This window comes from Dermacentor albipictus, chromosome 9 (assembly GCF_038994185.2).
Source record: "Dermacentor albipictus isolate Rhodes 1998 colony chromosome 9, USDA_Dalb.pri_finalv2, whole genome shotgun sequence".
Taxonomy (NCBI): Eukaryota; Metazoa; Arthropoda; class Arachnida; order Ixodida; family Ixodidae; genus Dermacentor; species Dermacentor albipictus.
In genome coordinates this window covers 110,033,170-110,039,759 of record NC_091829.1, presented here as the reverse complement: position 1 = coordinate 110,039,759, position 6,590 = coordinate 110,033,170, and the positions used below count along the sequence as shown (strand labels likewise).

At 50.0% G+C, this 6,590-nt stretch overlaps 1 long non-coding RNA gene across 1 annotated transcript in view; it reads right to left on the bottom strand.

The window, feature by feature from the left end:
* LOC139049609 (uncharacterized) overlaps positions 1 to 6,590 on the bottom strand; it is a 61,287-nt gene that overhangs the window by 20,584 nt on the left and 34,113 nt on the right. The window lies entirely within an intron of this gene.

Sequence of the window (6,590 nt, the reverse complement as noted above, 5' to 3'; positions counted from 1 at the left end):
TGATTCTTGGCTAAACCTCAAAAATTGGTTGCACCATTGCACTAAGAAACAACCAACCAACATCACATGTACGAGGCCTGCTGGGGATTTCAATTGGCAGTTGTGCTTCTCCATTTCCAAAAGGCTCCCCCTGACCCACCACCCCTTCACAAAGCCTGCACCATTTCACCAAAAGCTTCTGCCTTTTCGACGCAAATACAGAAGGTATAGGAAGTTTCATATAGCGTTGAACCTTTGTTATAACAAAGTCTCATCGGACACGAAAATAAGGTACGTTCGCTTTATATGTAATGTTAATTATAAGCATTGTGGGGTTGTCACTCGTGCTTTTGGGGCAAAGGAACGACAACACAGTAGTGAAAAATGCAAGGGCATTTATTGCAGCTTTCATAGACGAATGCCAGCTAGCTCAGTTGCTATCCACAAAACATGCTGATGGGCGTGCGACAAATCGCGGAAGACCGACTCAACGCGACTGGATAACGAGCAAATATGTTCGCCCCATGCTGGACACCAAAGCCTGGTCATTCGTGTGTTTAGTCACACGAACGGTGGTGCGTTCGAACGATCGTGTTCGTCCATTCCAGGGTAGGCTTCGCGAGACGGTTTTGCTGAAGCATGGATTGGCGCACGCGCAAAACCTCCGCGTCGCTTGCCGATCCCGAGCCAAGGAGGAAGAGCCTTCTCATTTTTGCGCCCAAGTAACCCTGCCGTTGGGTGGCGTTAGCAGAGCAACACTCGCGCCATCTCTCGTACTACCCTGCAAGCATACCGACACCCGCAGTAAAGCCACGCGGCGAAGCCGGATTACAGGAGACTGGAGAAATGCGAGAAAACGCATAGGGGGACGCGTGAGAGTCTCTCATCCCCACAGCATATGAGCAGATATCTGCAGACAAAAATTGGTATCAGGTCTATACAAAACAAGTGCAAGCACGGTACCACTGATGGGTCAGCAAAGGGTCTCCTGTGAATTTTGATGACCATATGCATCGACATCTTGCCGTGCCAGTACAAGGCAAAGCAACAGATGTACTCTGCACCGCCACAAATTCGTAGTCGTGCGATCGGTGTTATCTCGGTATGTAGGTGCATTGGCTTGCTGAGTGCTATCAAACAAAGCCGAGCTGCTGGCGAAAGCGTTCACGCTGTCGACACACTTCAGGCAGAGGGCCACGAGGGCCACCTTCCGTCGCGCGAAAGGCTTGATGGGGAGGGGAGTGAGGGCGGGCTGCGTTGTACTCTGGCAGCAACTGCGCATTGCGCGACCACGTCCGAAGGGTGCCGACGATCATGGCTCAATCTTGCCTGTGCGAGGGCCGAAACGCACCATCTTGCGTCGCGCGTGTGGCAATGGGGGGTGGCGGCGTTGCACGGCCACGTGGACCCTATATTGAAAGCGATTTGAGTCGGGGGCTGGACTAGCTGCAACGGCGGCTCATACGAGGGGTGATCAAAAAGTTTTGAAACTCGCTTATTGGAAAAACTGCCTGACCTTGGAAAAAAAATTATTTTTCAATATAATCTCCTGTCTCACTAATGCACTCCTCTCATTTTCCTGGAAGGCTTTTGAAACCTTGCAAAAAAAACGTTTTCCTGGTTGTCAAGTCACTCTTCTGCGGCATTTTGAAGCAAGTTCAAGTCATCGAACCTTGTTCCCTTGAGGTGTTTCTACAAATTAAGAAATAAATAAAAGTCACTCGGGGCCAGGTCAGGGACTCTAGGATGGGCGGTTCCGGCTGTTGGCTTAATGGTCCAGTCAGCCACCCTGACATATTAGGTTGTCTTCCACATGCACACAGCCACATTTAAACTCACTGAACCACCGAGTCACTGTAGCATACGAAGGACATTCACTGCCATACACATTCACCATCCTACTGAGGATTTATTTGGCAGAACTTCCTTCTTTGCACAAAAATTTGATAACGATCCGGTACTCAAGCTTGAAATCGTGGTAGGATGCCATATGTTTTACCAACTGATGCAGACAAAGTGACGTATTGGGGGCTTGATATTCAGACCTTGCTAGGCTGCAGAGATGACCTAAACAAGGGTAGAGAGAGATCGCTGTCGGATATTTGGTTACAGCCAAGTTGCAAAACTTTTTTATCTCCCCTCGTACCTTCGTGCGTGCTGCATTCTTGCCGCTCAGTTTGCATTGAAGTGATGCAAAACATGAAGGTTGTTTCGCTTGCTGCTGCTGCCGACCTTCCTCACGCCAGCGTTTTGACTGTGAGTATCCGCGCTCACTGAGTGTGATTTGTTTACGTTTGCCTGTGCATGCTGACAGCATGCTTGTTAATTTAGATAATGAGCAAATGCCGATAAATTAAACTACCATCTTCGTATAGCTGTCTACGCATTTGCTTCGTAATCAATGGTTCACCTTTCTGGCGAAACTGACTTGTCTTTTTTTATGCGAAAGTCAAATCGCCCACTGAGCGAAACGGCACCTAGGAGGAGAATGGAAAGGTAGGTAGGTCAACCAGATGCATGTCCCGTTTGCTACCCTACACAGGGGAAGGGGGTTAAGGGAAGAAAGGAGAAGTAGGAAGTTATTATCGGTTTGAGTACATGCGGATGTCCATAATTTCAAGCCTATAATCGCTCACCGAGGCCAGTCGCTTTCATGAAACGTAGCATTGCCCGCTTCGCTTTAATTGTAAGCCTGCGAAGCATGGGGCCATGGTCCAAGAATCGGTCTCTGAAAATGGTCTGTTAATCGGTTTAACACCCTCTGAAGAACATCACGGTTATTGTCATAGAGATCACAAAAACACAACACGTACTCTATCGTCTCTTCACAGTTACAGACCAGTGTGTCGGACATTGCAATAGGGAATGAGTGGGCTTTCATAAAAGCCACTCCTAACTAGAGGCAGAACAGTAAAGTTGCATCACGGAGGGTGCCTACATTCCCATTGGCTGCGGCAGTACATCACTCTTGGAAGCCAGGGTGCGGCTCTATCTCAACCCCACTAGGCTTAGCTGCAGCGCGTGCATGCCGGCCTTGGTGGTCGTTGCTGCTTCCTTGGTCTCTCGTCGCGCAGCACGTCAGTGGCATGTGGTGTTAGAACTTCAGGCTGCTGCTGCTTGTTGGCTCGCACAGCACGTACTGCTGTGGTGTACATTACTCGTACAGCAAAACTGTATGGACGACCGCCCAGCGGCATTCAGTTGGATAATAATGCTTTCGCATTCACAACTTGTAAGAGGCACTTAGGTACGTGTCCTCGGATTTTTTATGAAATTGAAGTTTTCAAAGTCTGCCTACTTCACCAACGCCCCGGGTCGGGCTGGCATTTGACTATCTTCAATATCGACCTACGCATCATCATCATCATCATCAGCCTGGTTACGCCCACTGCAGGGCAAAGGCCTCTCCCATATTTCTCCAACAACCCCGGTCATGTACTAATTGTGGCCACGCCGTCCCTGCAAACTTCTTAATCTCATCCGCCCACCTAACTTTCTGCCGCCCCCTGCTACGCTTCCCTTCCCTTGGGATCCAGTCCGTAACCCTTAATGACCATCGGTTATCTTCCCTCCTCATTACATGTCCTGCCCATGCCCATTTCTTTTTCTTGATTTCAACTAAGATGTCATTAACTCGCGTTTGTTCCCTGACCCAATCTGCTCTTTTCTTATCCCTTAACGTTACACCTATCATTCTTCTTTCCATAGCTCGTTGCGTCGTCCTCAATTTGAGTAGAACTCTTTTCGTAAGCCTCCATGTTTCTGCCCCGTAGGTGAGTACTCATGGTAAGACACAGCTATTATATACTTTTCTCTTGAGGGATAATGGCAACCTGCTGTTCATGATCTGAGAATGCCTGCCAAACGCACCCCAGCCCATTCTTATTCTCCTAATTATTTCCGTCTCATGATCTGGATCCGCCGTCACTACCTGCCCCAAGTAGGTGTATTCCCTTACGACTTCCAGTGCCTCGCTACCTATTGTAAATTGCTGTTCTCTTCCGAGACTGTTAAACATTACTTTAGTTTTCTGCAGATTAATTTTTAGACCCACTCTTCTGCTTTGCCTCTCCAGGTCAGTGAGCATGCATTGGACCTACGCATGGCCCGGCCTTTCACTATCTTCGGGATCGGCTTACGCATGGGGAGTGCTTAATGCCTGCCTCACCTCCGCCGTGTGTCGGCCCGGCATTTCACTACCTTCGGGATCGGCCCACGTATGGGGAGTGCTGAACGCCTCCCTCACCTCTGCCGAGGGCCGGCCCGGCATTTCACTACCTTCGGGATCGGCCCACGTATGGGGAGTGCTGAACGCCTCCCTCACCTCTGCCGAGGGCCGGCCCGGCATTTCACTACCTTCGGGATCGGCCCACGTATGGGGAGTGCTGAACGCCTGTTTCACCTCCACCGCGAGCCGTCCCAGCATTTTACGACCTTTAGGCATCGGCTTACGTATGGGGAGTACTTAACGCCTGCTTCACCTCCGCCGAGGGCCGGCCCGGCATCGCACTATCTTCGGGATCGGCCCACGCATGGGGAGTGCTGAACGCCTACTTCAACTCCGCCGCGAGCCGTCCCAGCATTTTACGACCTTTAGGCATCGGCTTACGTATGGGGAGTACTTAACGCCTGCTTCACCTCCGCCGAGGGCCGGCCCGGCATCGCACCATCTTCGGGATCGGCCCACGCATGGGGAGTGCTGAACGCCTACTTCAACTCCGCCGCGAGCAGGCCCAGAATTTCACTACCTTAGGGATCGGCCCACGTACGTATGGGGAGTGGAATGCAGGGTGTCTACCAACCGGGAATTCTCGGGGACTTTGAGTAGTCTGGAAATACTCGGGGGAAAATTGGGGAATTTGTGCCTATATATCAGGGAAAATTAGCTTTAATTTCATTGAAAGGGTCGAAAGTCGCGGTAATGCTGGCTCGAGTAACAGACAGGAATCGTAATGAATCGTCTTTGACGCCCTGTCGTAGGCTGGCGGAGTTGCCAATGTACAGTGAACGATCGACTTTCCGCATTCCTGATAATTTTGACGGGTTCGCGGCACCACCGCGTCGATGTATCAGAACGTCTGACATTTAGGACTCATGAACTCTTCGCCGTCCAATTTTTCGGACGTTTTGCCGTGACCGCAGGTCCGAAACGGCATTAATCAAAGCCGACACCGCTGCCATTTTGATAACTTCGCTGTCTCGAACCGGCGCTCTCGCACGCAGATCCGCTGGCAGCTGTAGCCACCACTGCGGTAACGATAAGCCTAGCTGCTTCGACGTTCGCTATGAAGCTTCTTGTCGTTGGGTGCCGTGTTCTTTATTGAAAGAATTCGCTGCTGTTAGCAATGGCACGGACTCCGCCTTTGTGGTCCTCGCGACTGGCTTAGAAGCTTGGAAAGCACGGTGCGTTGCAAATTGCCGATTCCCGAAAGTCGGCTTCGCCTCCGAACATAAACGTTACTTGGTGAAGAATGCGCAAAAGTATTGCAGTGAAGCATAACAAGCCTGGGAAGGGGCTATTGCCACGCGACGCGGTATGTATTCCTTAATTATACACGCGTGCACCCGGTATTTCCTGTCACGGTACGAGCACTGATATGCCTAATGCGTGTACCGACAGGCCTTCAGAGCGTTTTCGAATGTGCCTGTGGCGGTTTCAGCCGCGAAGTACTGTACATCAAATGCGTTTATTTTTTCCAACTGGCCGATTTTTCGGACGTTTTCGCGGCCCCTAGGGAGCTCGAAAAATCGGACATGGACTGTGCAACTGACCAAGAAGATGCTTCAAATGGTCCGTGGGGCGAACGAGCGGCGGAAGGAGGACAAGAACAGAAATGGACCTACGCATTGAGGAATGAACGGGAAAGGAACCGAGCTGCCGCCGTATTGAAGGAGCTTGAGCTCGAAAAACAGCTGATGTCGAGGTGCAGGTGTCCCCCATCCAAACCAAAATAAACTCTTTTAAGCAGTGAAACACAACACTCAGGCATCGTGCGCGGGCTGAGAGTATGTCAGGACAGTTGAGGTTGACTTCCGAGCTGTTGAGATAAAATCTCAATTGTGATAAATTTCGAGCCTCATACCACTGAGCTTGCTATATTTGCTTCCGTATGCATCTCCTTTTTATTCGTATTTGAGAATGTCCGACTCCATTTGCAATTTTTTTCGAAGACATTTTATTTGCTCTGCATTTTACTGACACCTCCTTATTCTCTGTTTGAATAACATTAACGCTACTCCTTAGCATTCAAATTGGGTTAAGTCGTTATTATTTTTCATATGCTTACTAGAGAGTGATAGCATCGGGCGATTTGGTTTCAGCCCGTCTTGACATAAAGCATAGTTCTGCATCACTATCAGGGAATTTTGAAAAGGCACTGAGGGAAAACTTGGAAAACTCAGGGAATTTGGAAATGTCAACTTGGTAGACACCCTGTGAATGCCTGCTTCACCTCTGTCGCGAGTCGTCCCAGCATTTCACTACCTTAGGGATCGGGCTACGTATGAGGAGTGCTGAACGCCTACTTCACCTCCGCCGCGAACCGGCCCAGAATTTCACTACCTTAGGGATCGGCCCATCTATGGGGAGTGCTTAAAGGGCCCCTCACCAA